Consider the following 21,158-nt stretch of genomic DNA (forward strand, 5'->3'; position numbering starts at 1 on the left):
TTTTCTAGAAAAGTCCTTTAAAGCTCATAAAATGAACCCCTGATTTCCTTACTATGCAATGAGAAGGATCCAAGCATCTACGCGGTGTTTAAACTCTGCCAACATAAAGTCCTGTGGATCATGAAAAGCTTATGTAGTATATAATGGGAAATAAAGCGAGAAAAAGTATTTTTGAGTTTGAAAAACACACATTTCAAGGCACAAGATTTGGAGTAAAAATCCCAAGTTGTTACCTGTATGGGGATAAACTATTAGATGATGGATCTGAAGTCTTGTATAAAGTGAAAATTAGATAGATTCCACAGTTTTATGAGATAGTCTTATAAAATTTTAAGTGAATATCTCTTTTGAAGGCTTTGTACACATCACATGTACTCAAAAATTCAAGATGTTTGGCTAACTAAAAATTAATCATGATTACAGTATGCAAGGGGCTTCCCTCATAGCTCAGCTGGTAAAGAACCCGCCTGCAATGCAGGAGACCTAGTTCAATTCCTGGGTCGGGAAGATCCTCTGGAGATGGGATAGGCCACCCACTCCAGTGTTCTTGGGCTTCCCTAGTGCTCAGCTGGTAAAGAATCTGCCTGCAATGTGGGAGACCTGGGTTTGACCCCTGGGTCAAGAAGATCCCCTGGAGGAGGGATAGGCTACCCACTCCAGTGTTCTTGGGCTTCCCTGGTGGCTCAGCTGGTAAAGAATCTGCCTGCAATGTGGCAGACCTAGGTTTGATCCCTGGGTCGAGAGGATCCCCTGGAGGAGGGAAAGGCTACCCACTCCAGTATTCTGGCCTGGAGAATTCCATGGACTGTAGAGTCCATGGGGTCGCAAAGAGCTGGACACAACTGAGCAACTTTCACTTTCAGTACAGTATGCAAAGTTCTTAGTAACAAATAATAATAACAGTGATAACCTAACAGAAATTTGACTGTGGCTCTGTATGAAGAACTTGCTCTTAGTTTTATTGCATTTTCAGATCTTAGATCAGTTCTGTTCCTCAGCTATGACATGCTGTTGTACTTGTTCTTTTACTGTTTAAAATTTCAATAAGAACAGGTTGTGCATTTGGAAAAGAATTGATGTGTTAAATTATAATATTAATTCAAAACATGAAACAATGTTTTGAGCTAATTCACCATATGAAATAGCTACTACCATATTCAGTTTTAAAAGGCATTGCTTGTTATGTGTAGGAAGTATAGTGATTAGAATAGGCATGTTTGTGAAATTAATAAATTTCCCAATCAGTATTTTGCAAAACCCACTTAAGTTTCACTTTTTCCAGTGGTAAACCGCCAACAGCAGCAGAGTTGAATTCTTATTCTCTTAATATTGAGATCATCACTGACGTCATACAAGTTCTCCTGGAGAAGTGTGGGGAGGGAGTTTTCAGTTGGGTGCGTTAAGCAGAGGGTGCAAGGCGGGCACACGGAACCAAGAAGTACAAACTCTGAGAAGGATGGTTTGCAGTTCACTCAGTTAGAGGACCGCTTCCCAGGGGGCGCCAACGGTCAAGAACCCGCCTGCTAGTACTGGACGCGCAGGAGACGGGCTTCACTCCCGGGTGGGAAGATGCCCTGGAGGAGGCATGGCAGCCCGCTCCAGTGATGTTGCCTGGAAGATCCCATGGAGAGAGGGGCCTGGGGGGCTACAGTCCGTGGGGTCGCAGAGTGGACACGACAGAGCGACGTGCACCAACCCAAGTCCGAGCGAGGACCCCCGGGCGGAAGACAGGGTAGTGTGAGCCCATGGCCCCTGAGCCCTGGATTCCAGGGGCGCCCTGACCGCGGTCCAGGTGTCTCGGCTGTGCTCGTTCTGTGCGCTCTACTCTCTAAACGGTTTGTCAGTAAGATTCTGAATCTCGGAATCAAGAGTGCCCTATAGAAGAGTCACTCCCTCCTCTACGGCTGTTGTGTTACTCAGCTTCGACCACGCGATGGAGCCCTTTCTCCACTTTTCCTCATACTGATTTTGAAGCAAATCCATGCAGGTAAATACTAGATGTAATAAAAGACGTTTAAACTTACCAGAATACTCCTCTGAAAATTTTAGGTTCCTTTAGACAAGAAATTAATGAAATAAATATTCACAACCAGCCACATATTGGTGAGATGAAATTCCAGATGGCTGAAAAAAATTAATTCAGGAGCATTGATTTTAATAATTCTTAGAAGAGACACTGGAAAAAAAAAGACATAAATATATAACCACTTGAGAAAGGAATGCTGTTTCATAGTGATTGAATACAAATTTTGTCAATGTTTCACAGAAAGTTTCAACTTTCATCTCAGGTTAGAAGGATTTATTAACAACAACAACAAAAACACTCCTTATAAACACAAATAAATAATTCTAATATTTAATAGAGACTTATCTATTTTATTTTCAATAAGTAATCATTAAATGGAAAGAGAAATGGAACAGTAAAGGGGAATAACAGTGCATACATCTCCAAATTGGGTTTTCAGTGACAGGCAGACTCAAACAGTGCTGGGAAGTCCTGTGTAATAGCAATCTGGAGTCCCAGCTGGAAAAAGGTCCCTGAAGTGTATCTGTGCCACTAGTGGAACTTCACAATTGCAGTCCGAGTTGTTGTTGTTCAGTCCCTCCGTTGTGGCTGACTCTTTGCAACCCCATGAATCCCAGCACACCAGGCCTCCCTGTCCATCACCAATTCCCTGAGTTTACTCAAACTCATGTCCATCGAGTAGGTGATGCCATCCAACCATCTCATCCTCTGTTGTCCCCTTCTCCTCCCGCCCTCAATCTTTCCCAGCATCAGGGTCTTTTCAAATGAGTCAGCTCTCCGCATCAGGTGGCCAAAGTACTGGGGTTTCAGCTTCAGCATCAGTCCTTCCAATGAATATTCAGGATGATTTCCTTTAGGATGGACTGGTTGGATCTCTGTGCAGTCCAAGGGACTCTCAAGAGTCTTCTCCAACACCACAGTTCAAAAGCATCATTTCTTCTGTGCTCAGCCTTCTTTATGGTCTAACGTTCACATCCACACATGACTACTGGGAAAACCGTAGCTTTGACTAGACTTTTGTTGGCAAAGTAATGTTTCTGCTTTTTAGTATGCTGTCTAGGTTGGTCATAACTTTCCTTCCAAGGAGTAAGCATCTTTTAATTTCATGGCTGCAGTCACCATCTTCACTGATTTTGGAGCCCAGGAAAATAAAGTCTGTCATTGTTTCCATTATTTTCCCATCTATTCATCATAAAGTGATAGGACCAGATGCCACGATCTTAGTTTTCTGAATGTTGAGCTTTAAGCCAACTTTTTCACTCTCCTCTTTCACTTTTATCAAGAGGCTCTTTAGTTCCTCTTCGCTTTCTGCCATAAGGGTGGTGTCATCTGCTTATCTGAGGTTATTGATATTTCTCCTGGCCATCTTGATTCCAGCTTGTGCTTCATCCAGCCCAGCCTTTCTCATGATGTCCTCTGCATATAAGTTAAATAAGCAGGGTGACAATATACAGCCTTGACGTACTCCTTTTCCTATTTGGAACCAACCTGCTGTTTCATGTCTGGTTCTAACTGTTGCTTCTTGACTTGCACACAGATTTTTCAAGCGGCAGGTCAGGTGGTCTGGTATTCCCATCTCTTTAAGAATTTTCCAGTTTGTTGTGATCCACACAGTCAAAGGCTTTAGTGTAGTCAAAGAAGCAGAAGTAGGTGTTTTTCTGGAACTCTCTTGCTTTTTCGATGATCCAGCAGATGTTGGCAATTTGATCTCTGGTTCCTCTGCCTTGTCTAAATGCAGCCTGAACATCTGTAAGTTTACAGTTCACGTACTGTTGAAGCCTGGCTTGGTGAATTTTGAGCATTACTTTACTAGCGTGTGAGGCGAATGCAACTGTGGAGTAGTTTGAACATTCTTAGGCATTGCCCGTCTTTGGGATTGGAATGAAAACTGACCTTTTCCAGTCCTGTGGCCACTGCTGAGTTTTCCAAATTTGCTGGCATATTGAGTGCAGCACTTTCACAGCATTATCTTTTAGAATTTGGAATAGCTCAACTGGAATTCCATCACCTCCGCTAGCTTTATTTTTAGCGATGGTTCCTAAGGCCCACTTGACTTCGCATTCCAGGATGTTTGGCTTTAGGTGAGTGATCACACCATCATGATTATCTGGGTTGTGAAGATCTTTTTTGTACAGTTCTTCTGTGCATTCTTGCCACCTCTTTTAATATCTTCTGCTTCTGTTAGGTCCGTACCATTTTGTACTTTATTTTGCTCATCTTTGTAGTTTGAGGGTTCCCACTTACAATCTCAGGCCTTAAACTGATATCATCAGTTTTTGAGCAAACTGCTGCTCTGGTTTTATGTTAATCTTTCTTACAATGCTGTTTGCTTTGTCTTGCAAATCCTGAAATGTTGTTAAGCCCTAGTTCCAGTTGGCCAGACCCCCCTCTAGGGACTCAACAATTCCAAGATCTGCCTCCTTCTTGTCTCTGGTGCTCCTGGGCTTGCACTCACAGCAAGCAGGCTGTCAGGTAAGTGTCCCAGCAGCTCAGAAGCTTCTGTGCCTGCTTTTCTCTGAAGCCTGAACAGAGGACTTCCATTTAATATCCCTAACAGTCTGAACCAAGTATTAAAGTCATTAAAAATCATTGAGTACTTGTACAGAAGTATATCATCAAATTACATTCCATTGTATGTATGTTTCTGCCAAATTTAGCATGTATTACCAGAGATTTATCTGTCTTTGATCTTTGATTAATAATGTTTTAGAGTGGTTATTAATCAAATAATCTAGATGGTAATCTAGATAGTAATTTAGATAGTTTAGAATACAGTAACACCACCATGAGATGATTGGATGGCATCACCACCTCAATGGAAGATGGTGATGACAGGGAGGCCTGGTGTGCTGCAGTCCATGGGGTCGCAAAGAGTCAGACACGACTGAGCAACTGAACTGAGCTGAACTGAGCACCATAAAATATCTGGTGTTGGTGGAGAAGCTTACAGTTTACTGTGTGTTCACAGGCTTTATTTCACGTGATGCTGAAGGACCAATCAAATCTCTATTTCAAAGAAAATTTAAAGGCCTGACGGATTCTGGAAAAAATTATTGCATCCATAAAGGGACATGGTTCATGTCATTTCTGGGCTGTACTGAATGACCTAAAAAGAAAGCTGGTAAAATCTTAATATTTAGCATTCCTCTCCCCAGTTCAGGATCCCATTTTTCTCCTTATGTGGTGCAGTTCTTTTGGAACGATTCCCTTTTAGATTGTGATACTTTTCCAATTCTCTCTTCAGAATCAGGGTCTCTGAAATTCCTGTCTCTGGTGACATCTTTGTATCAGGACATTGTTTGGAGGAAGCTTCAGTGCTAACACACTCATTCTGAATCTCCCTGTCGCCTAAATTCCTTCCCAGGACTCTCCAGAAAGCCGTCTTACTGAGCGCACGGACAGTGGCCGGGTGTAGGAACCGGTAGATAGCTTCCAGCGCTCTGGGTCTCCCAGGGGGACACAGGCCTCGCTTCCTGGGACGCTCCGTTCTTCCACCTTTCTTGCTGTGTTACCGGCCACTCTTTCTTGTGTCTTTTTCCCTATTTCCTTCACTTCCGACTCTGCACTCTGATAAACTCCAGACTTATTTCTCTAGCTCAGACCTCTTCTCTAAGCTCCTGTCTTGTAGCTAAAGTTGAATTCTTGATGACGTCTGCCAGCCCACTGCAATGAATGGCATGATCGTCCCATTCTCTCGCTCATGCAAGTCAGGAAGCTGACGCCTGTGTCTGCTCCCCCTTCTCCTCTACCGTCCCTGATGCCAACACGTAAGCAGACTTTATGCAATTTATTCCAAATCAAGTACCCAGCTTAATTTACTCCTATTTCTATTTCTGTTGCCATCAGCTGAAACAGACCATCATTTCCCACTCAGACTATGGTGTTAACCTACTACTCCGTGTCATGTTTTTCTTTCTTTTCTTTCTTTCAATCCATTTTCTAGAGCCTCAGTCAAAGTAATCTTACAGAAATAATCATAGTGTTACTCACTGTGTGAAACACTTTAGTGAATTATTTCTGAATATAAAATAAAATTCTGTTAACCTTCCTGATCTGGTCTGACTGGTGCTTACCCTCCTCCTGTATTTGGAGTCACTTTTCCCTCCTCTCATTCTGCAGCCACCAGCCTTTATGCGTCTTCTTAACTTATCAGGTATTTCTTTTCAGCACAGGATGTATTAAGATTCATTTCTCATGTCTTTTCTCATCCAAGCATTGACGTGTGTATTTTCACTTTGTTAGATGTTAAACATGGAAAAATGACTGATGCGGTTTCCCTTTTTCTTCCACGTTTTTCCTCAATAAAGCTCAACTTCAAATTAGCAACTATAAGAATTTGATGTTGAGAAAACTAAAGATCAAAAAATTTTGTTTTCATGACTCAAGTGGAAAGTATTTTAGTAAGAGTGGTAATAACTGTATTTTCAGTGCATAACTCAATGGCTGTTGCTTCAGGAAATATCTGGACAACAGCATAATTGCTCAGAATTTCAGGGAAAGATAAACATTTTAACAAATCCATCTGCATTTCTAAGGGGTTAAATCCTACAATACAAGAAGAAAAACTTGATCATGAAATTTGATTTTGTAAAAGTCAGGGAACTTGGATAGTATTAGGTGAATAAAACATAATTATCAAGAGCTAAAATTAAAATGTATTGTGTACTGCTTTATACTGTAGCTTAATAATATATTTTGAAAGAAGAAATGGTGATAGTTCCAGCTTGGTTCTTCTTTCTAGAGATTGTTTTGGCTATTTGGAGACTTTCGTAGTTCCAAATGTGTTTTAAAATTGTTTATATTTCTGTCCATTTGGGATTTTGATAGAATTTCATTGAATCTATAGATCATACTGGACAGTATGGACATATTAACAATGTTAATTCTTCCAATGTATGAATGTGATACGTCTTTCCATTTATTTGTGTCTTTTTAATTTCTTTAATCAGTGTTTTATAGTTTTCAGTGTATAGTTCTTTCACTCCCTTGGTTAAGTTTATTCCTGTGTATTTTATTATTTTGAGACTGTAGTAAAAATATTTGTTTTCTTAGTTTCTCTTTCTAGATAGATTGTTGTAAATACATAAAATGAAGCTGGCAGGAAGACAAGCATATAGACTGATACAGAATAGAGAATCCAGAAATAAAATCATGCATATATAGTCAGTTATTCTTCAACAAGGATGCCAAGAACATACAATGGGAAACTAATAGATTCTTCAACAAGTAGTGTTGGGAAAACTTTCTATCTGCATACCAAAAAAAAGGGGGAATTTAGATTCTAATCTTATACACAAAAATGAACTCAAAATGAATTAAAGACTTAAACGTAAGACCTGAAACTACAAAATCCCTAGAAGAAAGCATAAGAAAAACTTGGTAATTTTGATCTTGGCAATTATTTCTTGGATATGATACCGAGAGCACAGGCAACAGCAGTAAAAGTAAATAATAAGGACGGCGTCAGACTGAAAAGGGTGCACCCGGCAAAGGAAACGAGAGTTAGAAGAATGAAAGTCAATAGAGAGAAGACAACGTCTCAGTCAACTGAACGGAGAAGACATTTGCAAACAGGATATCTGTTAAGGCATTATTAAAGTTAAGGGTAAGGAATTGCTTGAACTCAATAGCAAAGGAAAAAAGAATTAATTAATTTAAAAATGGGCAGAGAAACTGGATGGGCAGAAAAACTGGATAGCCATTTTCCAAAGGGCACAAGTAGCCAACAGGCGCATGAAAAGATATTTAGCAACACTAATAACCAGGAAAATGAAAATCAAAACCACAATGAAGTATCACCTCACACACCTGTTAGGATGGCTTTATCAAACAAAAGATAGCAAGTGTCCGTGAGGATATGGAGAAGTTGGAGCCCTTTTACACCATTGGTGGCAATGTAAAATGATCCAGCCAAACACAGTATGGAGGTTCCTAGAAAAATTAAAAACAGAACTGTCATATGATCCAGCAATCCCATTCCTGAGTATTTATCCAAAATAATTGAAATCTGATCTCAAAAAGATATTTGCAATCCTGTGTTCATTGGAGCATTCATTCACAAGATTCAAGCTGTAGAAACAAGTTTAATGCCCATCAGCAAATGAATGGATAAAGAAAAAATTAATACACATATTAATACAATGAAATATTACTCAACCTTATTTAAAAAAAAAAGTCTTGCCGTATGTGGCAATCTGGACGAACTTGGAGGACATTATGCTAAATGTGGTAAGTCGGACATAGAAAGACAAATACTACCTGATTTCACTTAGATGAGGCATCCATAAACCGAGTTCAATGGTGGCTGCCAGGAGCAAGGGAACGGGGGGATGTGAATTGCTGCTGAGTGGGATGAAGTCTCGGTTGTACCTGGTGATTAAGTTTCTAGAGAGCTAATTCTCTACCTTGTTTATAGTTAACATGATATTGGACACTTAAGATTTTGTGAAAAGGGTAGATTTCATGTTAAGTGTTCTTACCACAGTAAAAAATATTACATAACAACAGACTGATGAAGTTGAGAATAATTCCCGGTACAATTCTGGAAAGCACGCACTTGTTTTAGGAACATTCTAGAAAAAAAAGTGATCACGAGAGGACAGCATATGACTACTAACAAGCCCCACACTGCATTTCCTTTTCTGATGCATCAATAGGTTGATAAACTAGATAAATGCCTTTGCAACATCTCTGTATTTAAGCAAAGTCTTCTTTTTTAATTATTGAAAATACAGTAAGATCCGTGTGCACATACATACATACACATACTGCATGCATGTCTGTTTGCATGCGTGCATCCATGCACATACATACACACATACATGTGTGTCTTCTACTCTTTTCAGTAGCTTTCTGTCTGAACATTACATTTAATATATTCCAGTGTAGTAGTGACCTTGATTTAGTCTTGCTGAAAGCAATACTTTAAATGCTATTATTTTGTAAAGTACTGCACAGAGACTGTCTGGAAGCTAGTTTTGTGGAAAGCCTTGTGAATATCTCCAAACAAACATTATTTTGAATTGGAAACGAAGTAGAGCTTTTCCCAGGGGAATATACAGTGTTTTTATCTCAGCGATATTGAATTCTCACTGCACACTATTTTCAGAGCACATCTCTATAATGACTTTACGCTGTGTGTATCACATTTCTGGCCAGAATGAATACAGTTTAGTTTAAATATCTATCAAACAAATGTTTATGATAGTAACTGCAATTGACTACTTTTTACTGGCCATAAAATTGGAGAGTTAGCCATAGATTTAGACTTGGGATAAATTAGTTTGTTTACTACAACTGACAGAATTGAACATTTTTCCAAAATTCAGACATGACTGAAGTGACTTAGCACACACCTCCCCCTCCAGTATTGCCTGTGGTTGTTAGAATTCTGAAGACTTGTTCCTGAGTGTATCTCCATTTGTTGCATTTTTCCAGAGATAACCCTATAAACTGTATTACTTTAAAATACCCTGTTTCTCAGTAATAAAATGTACAGCTAGATATGATCACAAACTGATGATGCCCAGATACACTGTGGATGGTAGGAGATAACTGCTTATGATATCGAGTAAATAAAGTGGAAATTGGATCTCCACTGTCTTTTTTTTTTCTTTTTCTTTTGATCTGCACAATCTGAGATACCAAAAGATAGCTGTTTCAATAAAAATAACATTTTTAAATGGATTTGGTATTCAACTGAAATACAGAAACTTTATTAAAAAAACCCTGATTATTATTTTTTTTGATAAACATGTTATTCCTTTTTAAATTAAGATAAGCAAAAGAAAAAGAAAGTGAAGTTGCTCAGTCATGTCTGACTTTTTGCGACCCCAAGAACTGTAGCCTGTCAGGCTCCTCCATCAATCAAACCTAGCAATGAATACTTCTGCAACTTGCAATTATTTTAATTTGGGGCAAGTTACTTAGCTATTTTAAACCTGTCTTCAAAATGGAATTATAAGTTTGTACATTAAGAAGGGTTAACTAACAAACAAATGATATATTGAATGAACTAAGCATAGTTCCTGTCAAACAAAATCCTCATTAATTAATAGTTGTCTTCATAGTTGTAGTTGTTAAGGATTACAGATGAGATTAAGATTCAACCAGATTAATTTTTATGTTAAACTAGAATAGAACTGTATAAGATTATTCTTTGTGTGTGAGTTCCAACCTGCAATGAGTGCACAAGCAAACTGAATGCTCTGATCACACAGTTTACGTGCTGCCCTTAGACGCGTCCTCCTCATTACACTTCTTTCCTTCATGTTTTTGACCAGCAAAGCCTTCCCTTGCCTTCACACCTGCTGTTCAAAGACACACACATTGGCGAAAACCCAGCTGAACCGTTATATCTTCCTTGAAGTCTTTTCAGATATTGCAATTCGAATAAATCTGTCCTTGTCTGCCATTCCCATAGTATCTATTATGATCAATGTTTGCAACTATTTATGAAATATTCATCTGCCCCATTAGACCAAAATATGCGTGTATGCAGTTCTGTATTCTCTGCTGCTCGTAACACAGCCTTGTGTACTCTATACATTTATTTGTTTACCACAAAATTTTCTAGCTGTTTCTATCTGCAAGTCACTGAGGAAGGATAAAACATCCATAACAGTAGGTAATAACAGTGTGTGCTTTGTGCTAGAGATTTGGCTTGTCTAGCTGGTAGCTGGCCTTGTCACATTTCTGGTAGACTGCTGTCAAGAACATAGGTGTAGATCTAAAATTAAAAAAAAAAAAAAGGGAGGGAAATGCTTCTAAATACTAATGAATACAATTCTCCTGAAGCCTATAGCTTACTCTGTAGGTTTCTCAGTACTCAGATCAGAGCGTACTGACTTAATAATATATATATAAAATTAAATTAAGGGATTCATATATTAGTTACCTGGTTTCCACTGGCAACCGTTAAGTCCTCTCTAAGTCCGAGTACCATAGACTATAATCAAGAATGGAAGGGAATCACTTGGAGCACACTCAATGACAGCATTATAGAGTGTCAATGGTAAGGAACGATCTAGAATAAATTATAAGAATGGCAAACTGGACCTTTTAGTGGGAGAGCAACCAACTCTACTTATGTCAATAGATTGTGAAGGATTCCTACGGAGTAAAAATAAAGTGTTTATCACCAAGGATAAGCATGCCTCCAACAAACAGCAGTTTGAAGCTATAAGATGATTCAGCATCAGCTGAGATGAATGCACTCATCGTAACAAACAGCTGTACAAACCAGAAGGGGCTACAGACAAGGAACCCCAGGGGCTTACACAGGCACTGATGGTCATAGCAGTGCATCCAATGTGAGGACAGTCTCTAATGTTTGTAAGCTGTCTTTACCAAAATAAGTGTTCTGCAACTATGTAGAAAGGACTTTTTCACTAGTGGATAAAATTTTCCTAAATAATATTTCACAGGCAATTAAAAGACATAGTCCATATATTGAGGAAATCCAGCTAGTCAAGACTCATGTTGATTTAAACATCACTTAGATTAATGATAGATCAACTTGGCTATGCATTTAACAAAAACAGTGAGAAGAGCAGTTAGTTCTCAGTCATTTAATTCCGAAGTATCTAATTTTAGATTGTATTATTTATTGAGCTTGGAATTGATATTGTGACATGAGAAGAGAATTATCGTATATCTGGCTTCCTGGAAGAATTTAGCACTATTTGCTCAGTGGTGTCCGACTCTTTTGACCAGGGACTATAGCCCGCCAGGCTCCTCTGACCATGGGATTCTCCAGGCAAGAGTACTAGAGCGGGTTGCCATTCCCTTCTCTAAGGGATCTTCCCAACCCAGGGATTGAACCCATCTCTCCCGCATTGCAGACGGATTCTTCACCGTCAGAGCCACCAGAGAAGCGGATAGAAGATATTGACTTTCGATTAGCTGTGGTCAAACTAAAATTGCAGTATTTAGTTACTAGCTGATTAGACAGATGAGCTAAGCATTTCAAGGATTTGAAGTCATCAGCATACAAATTATAGTTGAAACCACAAAATTAGATACAAACATCACCAGAGAGAGTGAATAGAGTGTGAAGGCAGCGGATCCTCTAGGACTGAAGTTTGAACAGTGGAGAAGGTTCAATAGAAAAGCAGAAGGAATGGTCAAAGAGGTCGGTGGTAAACCACTGTGTGTCACCGAGAGAACAAGAGCTGGGGGAGGTCAACATGCTGGACTGACAGCCACTCCAGTTTTCATGAGTGAGTCCTGTGATAGGCAAGTGGTGGGAAAGCGATAAACCACTGTGTTCCGCTAGGTTGGTTCCACTTTCTTTATTGAGTTGAAGCTTTTCACTCTGTAAGTCACACTCCCAGTTCTGTTTCTGAGTCCAGAAAGTCCACATCTATATATTCATCATGTGGTTAGAGGGACCTGCTATTTGCCAGATAATGGTGATAAGGGTATACATAGGTAGTCGTGATTCCTAATCCTTGCCATTATGAAGTGTATGTCCTATTTACTAAGGGTGGTGCTTGTTGAATATTCACAGGGAGTTAATTAATATGCTAAGTATTCTCGACATGTTTTCTCATTTGATTCTTACAATGATTCTGTTAGGAAGCCTATCATATTATAATCTATACTTAATGAAGATAAAAAGTGAAAGAAATTTTAATTGCTCTGCTATGTTGGGAGAAGATAAAATAAGTCCAATTATCTTTTATTTTACATCCTTTCCAACTTTTGTAGCAACTGCCATGTTCTCTAAGTACTGCCTTTTACAGAAGAGCTATTCCTTTCATGACACAATTTTCAAGCCTTTTGTTTTCCTAGATAAATTTATCCAGATATTCTAAATGTGCACCGTGACCTCTTCTACAGCACTGTTGGGTATAGTCTTTCAAACACAGCGGAATAATTATCTCTTTTATTGTATAAACTCCAGATCTCCTGACATTATTTTACAGCCAGCTTTTCTGCAGTTACATGCTGTTGAGAGATTTAAACAAAAGTCATAAAAACCTGTCATTCTTTTCATATAAAGTGAAATTATGTCACCTTGTCCTTGGATATGAATAATTTGGGGGTCATTGTTTCTTTAGTTCTAGTAGATAAAATGGGACTGGAAGTACAGCTCTAGAAGGGATCTTATTCCACATAAGGCTCCTCTTAGGATGCCAGGAATACACATACTCAACAAATTCTAGGGCCTGTTACTATCAATTTTTTGTCCTAGAGATGAGGGAGCTGAATGATTCAGGTTTCTCAATCTTAACAAACAACTTTACTGGGTCTTTTAACCCAATATATGGATTTATGGAACCTTGGGTTTTCTCATTCTGAGAGTAACAAAGACCACCTTTGGCTCATGAACCTCTGCTTATTCCTGACTTGAGACCTTCAGGCACCGTTTATTTTTCAGCCTCCCACGCTAACTCACCCTGTGTTTTGATCTCTTTCTGTAATTTAAAGCACACTTCTCCATCAAGAGCCCATTTGAGAGTCCAGTAGCACTAGACACTTTCTGTAGGGCCTCTGAATTTTTTCTTGCCAGAGATCTGGTTGTTTTACCAGAATTTAATTTTGTACACATTCAGAAAAAGCCACCTTCCTTTGTCACATCACTCTTTGAAGTTATCATTCTTATATTTGCTCTAAAATTTCTGCATTGCACTCCTAAAATGTGGAATCATGACCCTTATCAGTGGTTCTCTTCTGGACAGTATAAATTCAAAGTTGGAAACATATGCTTCTCTCTGTACTTTGTTAAGCTGAAGCAACTCTCTTTATTATTAGGGAAGGACGCTTCCTGTGAGACTTGTAAGTAGGACAAGTTAAGAGCGATACACATTTCGTTTATAAGAGTAAAGGAATCCAGAAGAAACCTCCAGCAGTAGCTCTCTGTGACATGTTGCTTCTGTCAGCTGGGTGACCTGTAGTAGGACCAAGTCACCATGTCCTCTGTCTAGCTGGCCAGCCTGTGTGGAACACGTTGCTACAAGATTAGCACTTTGCCTTTTTTTTTTTTTCTTTTCATCAACACCCACATGTTTCATATGGGATCTTAGTTTCTTGACCAGGAATCAAACCTGTGCCCCCTGCATTGAAAGCAACAGTCTTAACCACTAGACCACCCAGAAAGTCCCTACAAGCAGTGATTCTTTCAGACTGTTTTCTTTTTAACCAAGAAAGTCCTTCCACAGCCATAAAAAAAATCTATCACTCACAGTGACATGGATTTTTTTAGAATGCAAGAATAAATATATATAGCGGTATTAAAGTACATCAAATCTATTTAAGGATAAGATAATATCTTGCATTCCTTGCAGAGAAAAACACCTTCACAGATTCTTTTTCTCCATGTCACCCAACCAGAAGGGCTCTTTGTTTGACTTCTAACTATTGTGCTGTTGCTTGTCTCTATCTTTGTGAAGCTTGAGTTTAGAGTCATATATGAAAGTTAAAATAAGAATGTAGTCAAACTTCTTCACTTTTCAGAAAATACACACAGAGCTATGTATACGTAGAGCTCTATATAATAGAGCTATGTTTAATTACAGTATCAGAGTTTTCTATACTTCATGTTCCAAAATTCTGTGAGTTTATGATTCTACATGCATGTGAAACACACAAATTATTAATTCAGTTGATGTTATTACAGTTATCGATAATTCATATTACTGCTGCTGCTGCTGCTAAGTCGCTTTAGTCGTGTCCGACTCTGTGGACCCCATGGATGGCAGCTCACCGGGCTCCGCCGTCCCTAGGATTCTCCAGGCAAGAATACTGGAGTGGGTTGCCATTTCCTTCTCCAGTGCATGAAAGGGAAAAGTGAAAGTGAAGTTACTCAGTCGTATCCGACTCGTAGCGACCCCATGGACTGTAGCCTACCAGGCTCCTCCATCCATGGGATTTTCTAGGCAAGAGTACTGGAGTGGGGTGCCATTGCCTGCAGATGGTCCTAAACGTACACCTAAACACCCTAAAATGGTTTTCAACATTTCTTTTTCATTAGACTTATACACAATGAAAATGGGGAAATGGAAGAAAATCAAGGCTAAAAAAGAATCGTATGTCTTAATACCAGTCGCTCATATATCTTATGGTTGCTTACCACTTGTGTTTTCTTGCACGTTAATTCATTCAGTGAATTTGTGATGCGTGGATATTGAAGGCAGGAATTGGAGTATGATGTGTACCATAGTAATTAAATTCTGTTGAATTAAAATGCGTTTATTCCTTCATTAAATTTTATTACTACTCAATAGAATAGTGTTTCTGTCAATGAAGAAGATGGTGTAGAGAAAGCTGGAGACCAATTTTCAGCCATTTGATGTAAACAGCGACAAGTAGATAAGACTCCGTCAATTCAGGTTTTGTTTCCTTTAGGATGAGTTTGCTCCTTCAAAACAGTATTCCAAGGTGTTTCAGGACATAAGGAGCTAGATATGAAATGTTTACTATTGTTACTATTAGTATTACTATTATTAAAGGCATCCAGAGGTCAGGTGAGCCTTTGCTAAAGATTTCAACGCATTTTCTCTTGTTTTCACATCACAGGTAAGAAAAATAGATAAAGTTTATTTATTCATTCACTTAACCAATATTTACTGAGCAGTTTTTTTGACCCCAGAGACTTGCTTTTATTTCACCCAAACGGGAAGGTGAGCAGGGGATGCCCTCCTTCTGGCCGCGGCCGTGGCTCTGACAGGCCCCCCACCCTGGGCGTGCTGGCCCTGCGCCCAGCCAGCTGAGAGGGTCCCTCCTGGTCAGCAGAGGGGCGGGAAGAGAAACGCAGCCATGGGCTGGGGGCCCTACCGGGTACCCCCCACCCACCCTGAACCCCCAAGAGCTACGGGCCAGACAAGCCGGGAGAACAGGAGGGGGGCCAGGGAGGGCGCTCTGGAAAGGGCCTCCCCCGAAATTCTAGAAAGTCGGTGTACACCCATTCAAAAGCAGGTGAAATATGTGCTCTCATGGGCTGGCGTGCTGACAACAGATTCACTCACTTATTATCAGACATTATAAATGAGGTAAACTATAGGTTAGAAGTGGATACGTTCTTTAGAAAATAAAAAGAAAACAGAAGGAGTGGAGCAGCAAGGAAGATCCGATTGCTGGAGTGACGGCAGGGAGTCTGGGGCAGTAAAGAGTCACTCTTCCCTCCGTTAAAGCTTTTGGCTTAAATTCTGCTGCATTTGACATCAGGACTGTGATCTCTGCACTCTTTTGCTTCATCTTGCAGTAAACTTTGCCTGTTTCTTTGGTTTTTAGAGCTTGAATCAGTGTATTTCAGGTGGCTCGTAAAGAGTGTAGGGTCTGACTGCTTTATGAGCCAATTTGAAATCTGTTTTTTCATTAAATGAGCATGCCTAAAGACATATATTAGATTACTAATAGGTTGGATCTCAGTTCTGTCATACTATCTTATGTTATAATTACCATGTGTATTATGTTATCTTACTTTTACTGTGTTTTTACTCTGTTTTTGTATATCCTCGTTGCTATTAATATCATTTATTTCTTTAAATTTTTATACTATACTTTGGTATTTTATACTATACTTTGATATAAATTTTATACTATATTTTGGTATGTATTTATATATATTTATGTATATTTTAATTTATATATTTATTTATATACTTATATATTGATATATATATATATACACACCAAAGTATAAACTATACTTTGGTATTTTATACTATATTTTGGTATAAATTTTACACTATATTTTGGTATGTATTTGTATATATATTTATATGTGTTTTAATTTATATATATATATTTATTTAAATACTTATATACTTATTTATATATATATATATATATATATATATATATACCAAAGTATCTACTATACTTTGATATCTTATACTCTATTTTGGTATAAATTTTATACTATATTTTGGTATTTATTATATAATGCTTTCTATCTTTGTTCTAGTTGTTACTATGTTATTATAATACTTTTGCGTGCATGCTAAGTCACTTTACTTGTGTCTTACTCTTTGCGACCCTGTGGACCATAGCCCGCCAGCCTCCTCTGTCCATGGGGTTCTCCAGGCAAGAACACTGGAGTGGGTTGCCATGCCCTCCTCCAGGGGATCTTCCCCACCCAGGGATCGAACCCTTGTCTCTTACTGTCCTGCACTGGCAGGCAGGTTCTTTACCATTAATGCCACCTGTTCACAGTGATTTAATTCTCCTTTACTTTACTCTCTCTTTTAAACATTTACATCTCTTCTGTTAGTATTTTAATTTGACTCCTAGCTAATATAGATGCAGTTGTCAATGACTAATCCTACTTTCTCATCTCCTCACTTTTTCTTTGTTTCATTATTTTGTCAGAATATATTGTATTTACATATCCTTCTTCTATAATTCTTAGTTGTATAATTAAAAATTAGAATTTTTGTTGTTTTTGTTGCTGTTGTTCAGTCACCAATTCGTGTCTGACTCTTTGCGATCCTGTGGACTGCAGCACGCCAGACCTCCCTATCCATCACCACCTCCTGGAATCTGCCCAAGTTCATGTCGCTTTATCAGTTTCTCCTGTTCGCTTTTGACTGGAAAAAACTCATCCTCTAGTGGGTTCCTTTAGAAAGGTGCATGTATTCTTTGAGATTTTGCACATTCAAAACTGATTTCTAACATATGATATCATTTACAAGTGGAACCTAGAATATGATCAAATGAATTTATCTACAAAACAGAAATAGACACACAGGCATAGAGAACAGACACGTGATTGCCATGGAAGGGGGGTGGGGGAGCGACGGGATGGGAGTTCGGGGTTATCGGGTGCACACTAGTATATATGGAATGGGTGAGGAACAAGGTCTTACTATAGAGCACAGGGAGGTATATTCAATATACTATGATAACTAATTTTCTATTATTTTGACACTTGAAAAAACTCACGTCAGGATTTCTTTTATTTCTGGAAATGCTTCTTCAATGTTGAGTTGACTTATATTTCATTTTTGAGAAGTCTGATTGCCTGTTTACTTTTCATGCCTTTGTCATTTTTGAGGGTCCTGAGAATGTTAATTTTCTCTAAAGTCTAATAGTTTTAATCAGATATATTTTGGAGTTGCTTGTTCTAGTTCAGTTTTTTCTGATAACCATTTGGCCCTTTTGATATGCAGATTTAAGTTTATTTTATGGAAAGTTGTCTTGGATTATAGTTGTAAATGTTAGTTCTGTTCCAAGGTTTTACCTTTCTTCCTCAAAGACTCCAAATATGCAAATTTTGCACAACCTTTGCTCCTGTCTGAGATGTTTGAGGAAATAAATGGGCGGAGGCAGAGGGGGCTAGAACCGTGGATGCGGACGCAGCTGGTGGGGAGAGAGTCGGGTGCGAGGTCAGAGAGGAAAGGAGGTGCGGGGCACTGCACGGGCTGAATAAGCTGGTCTGAGGTTTGCAGTTGGTGGAGCTGATATTCAAATCTAAATCTGTCTCCAACCTGTGTTCCCTGCACAATATGTTCATCACAAAGAATTTTATGAAGTTCACCCAAATTAAAGCTATAATGCAGACTCTCCAATTTTTGGATTGGTACAATAATGTTCTGGTGTGGAAATACCACTGGGGACCCAATTTATCTCTGGTCTTTGCCCTCCCCCTGAGCCGGCTAGACACTTCCCTGCCGTCCCTGCACACAGTTCTAGGAAGTAATTGAACCCTTTAAACATGCTATTCAGACCAATAGGCAATCCTTTATCTTATACCTTTGTAAATCTTTTAAAACTATAGTAAATATAGAAGCTAAAAAACCAAAGATTTATTAGAAGCAAAAAGGAAACAATGAAATAACGAAACCTGTAATACTGACATTATGTAGTGCTTATTATGTGCTAGGAACTACTGTAATTCCATTATATATATTCAATCATTAATTCTGCAAAACAATCCTAAGAACTAAGTATATTGTCAATTCTTTATTTTAAAGATGAAGAAATTGAGGCACATTTAAGCAGCTTCCCCACGGCTGCCCATGGAATTTAGCTGATCTGGTTTATAGAATCATCTCTCTGCACAAGAATAAGTACATTATCTCTACAAAAATCTACTGAACTCTTAGAGAGAGGTTAAGTCTTTTCTTCTAGCTGCCTTTTCCTATCTCTGTATTTCTCTCTTGCTGTCATTCCCTGATAATTGACAGGAGGCTCTTATCTCGAGGCTGTTATCTCTTTCTCCTTTGACTCCACTTCCTTAGCAAAGGGCTATGTCCTTCCCTTTCAACCACAAAGAAATAAATTTCATAGCATTTTTACTGGAAATAAACTGGGGTAAGGGAAATCCATGGATTTCTTTAAAATAACCTAGTGGAGATTGTATTGTCTCTCTTCTGTGTCTTAAATTTCTTTGCAAATTTCAAATATCTTTGTGTCTAAGTCGTTACTGCGTCTATTGAAAAAGATAAGGGGAGTCGGATGTCTCTTGTGTTGTTGTTAGATACATGCTTTCTCATCAGGAGCACTGGGAGTATCCGAAAAAGAAAGAGCAGTGAAGGAAACTTTTTAACAAGTCTACTCCTTTTAAGCCCTCCCCATTCAGTACTATATAGTCAAGTAACTGCTTGTCACTTGCTTCTGAGAGTCAGGAAGCAAACACAAAGGAATGCATGGGGTTACAAGGATGGATGCAATTATAAGCTGATCATTAAAGCACAGGGCAGTGTGTGCTGTAAATAGTGAAGGTCAGAGAGAACACCCACGATCTTTCCTCAAATAAGAGAAGCCAGTGCGTCCTGATCCTCCCTGCCCCCGTGGTCTATCAGCGGAATGTTGGTCTGCGGCCCCCTCTCTGCCTCCTACAGGAAGGCCCTGCAGAGAACTGTCAGGCATGCAGGTATTTGCACAAGCACATGAGAGACAGCATTCCTACTGTGTGCCTAGTACCTGGAAGCCACTAGCCAGGAATATGTTAAATCCTGGAGAAATGAGTGGCCACTTGAGGTGTGTCCTTTTTCTGGTTAACGCAGAGGAGTTGAAACGTACAACCCTTGAATGGCTTAAGTCCATGAGACAGTGGGGACGGTGCTGGCGCACAGGATGAAAGCATCATAGTTTCTGGCAGTCGAAAGAGCATGTAAAGAATCGCGGATTCATATCCTGGCTTTACCATCACCTAGACATTCATTGATTTACTCATTTAATTAACAAATGTTTACTGAGCATCTACTCTGTGCCAGGGACTGTGTTGGTGCTGAGATGACAGTCATGAACAAAAACAGGTTAAAATTCCTAGTATCATGCAACTTACATTCCATGGAGGGAGACAGATGGGAAGCAAGATACATACAATAGGTGCTATCATGGTAATTACTAAACAATGAAAGGGAATAGGAAATGTGAGGGGTGTGCTGTTCAAAATTTCAGGCACAGTTGCTGGAGAAGGGCTTCCTGGAGGAAGTGACAAACCTGAGACCCGAGGGCTTAACGCGAGATGCTTAATCTCTCTGCACTTCCTTTCCTCATCTATAATTTGGGTTAGGATTCAACTGAATCATTTCTGCCAAAGCAAATAGCTAAGTAACGACGCTAACCGATGCTTTTTATATAGCTGTCCTTTTGATGCCCAGGTTCAGACTCAGCACCACAGAGGGTGGCGTCAGTGGTTCCCCAGCAGAGTTTAAATGCTTTAAAGGAGAAAAAGGCATACAAGAGAGCCTCTGATTAGACATTTCTGCATGAATGTCACCGGTGCAGATGGGCCCCTGCAGGCAACATTAAAGCAAGTTTTCATTCGTGATTAGAAGGCAACATCGGATTCCAGAGGTGCAGCATAAATTTACCGACACTTCTGATGGCATCAACGACTGTCAGTGTTGATGGCTCAGGCTACTCATCATTAACAAAAAATAAGAAAGAAAGATGATGTTTCATTCATTCAGTACTAATTTGCATACATCTTGATGCAAAAATGAAGCAATTCGGTCAGTAGATGGTGCCAGAGAGTTGCTTCTCACCGTAAGGCCAAAATAAGTATTTGCTGGGATTCTGACTTATTCTCTGACCATGTCAAGCATTTCTCATATTTGAAGAATTGTTAACATAAGAAAAATCTAGAACTTTGTTAGATTCACATAGTACATGGAGTGAATACTTACAAGTCTGCTCAACAACTATTTAAATGAAGAAATTTCAAATGAGTTAGAAA

The 21,158-nt window shown here is 39.1% G+C and overlaps 1 protein-coding gene across 19 annotated transcripts in view; it reads left to right on the plus strand.

Annotated features, from left to right (window-relative positions):
• RALYL (RALY RNA binding protein like) overlaps positions 1 to 21,158 on the plus strand; it is a 548,770-nt gene that overhangs the window by 249,165 nt on the left and 278,447 nt on the right. The window contains exon 1 of one of the 19 annotated variants that reach the window (XM_081496769.1): positions 1,428 to 1,987. The exons of the other annotated variants lie outside the window; for them this stretch is intronic. The gene's annotated coding sequence lies outside the window, so the exon portion shown is untranslated. Of the gene's footprint in view, positions 1 to 1,427; positions 1,988 to 21,158 lie in introns of those variants that run through there. 19 annotated transcript variants of the gene reach the window in all.

This window comes from Giraffa tippelskirchi, chromosome 6 (genome assembly GCF_054371585.1).
Source record: "Giraffa tippelskirchi isolate mGirTip1 chromosome 6, T2T-mGirTip1v1.2.pri, whole genome shotgun sequence".
Lineage (NCBI taxonomy): Eukaryota > Metazoa > Chordata > Mammalia > Artiodactyla > Giraffidae > Giraffa > Giraffa tippelskirchi.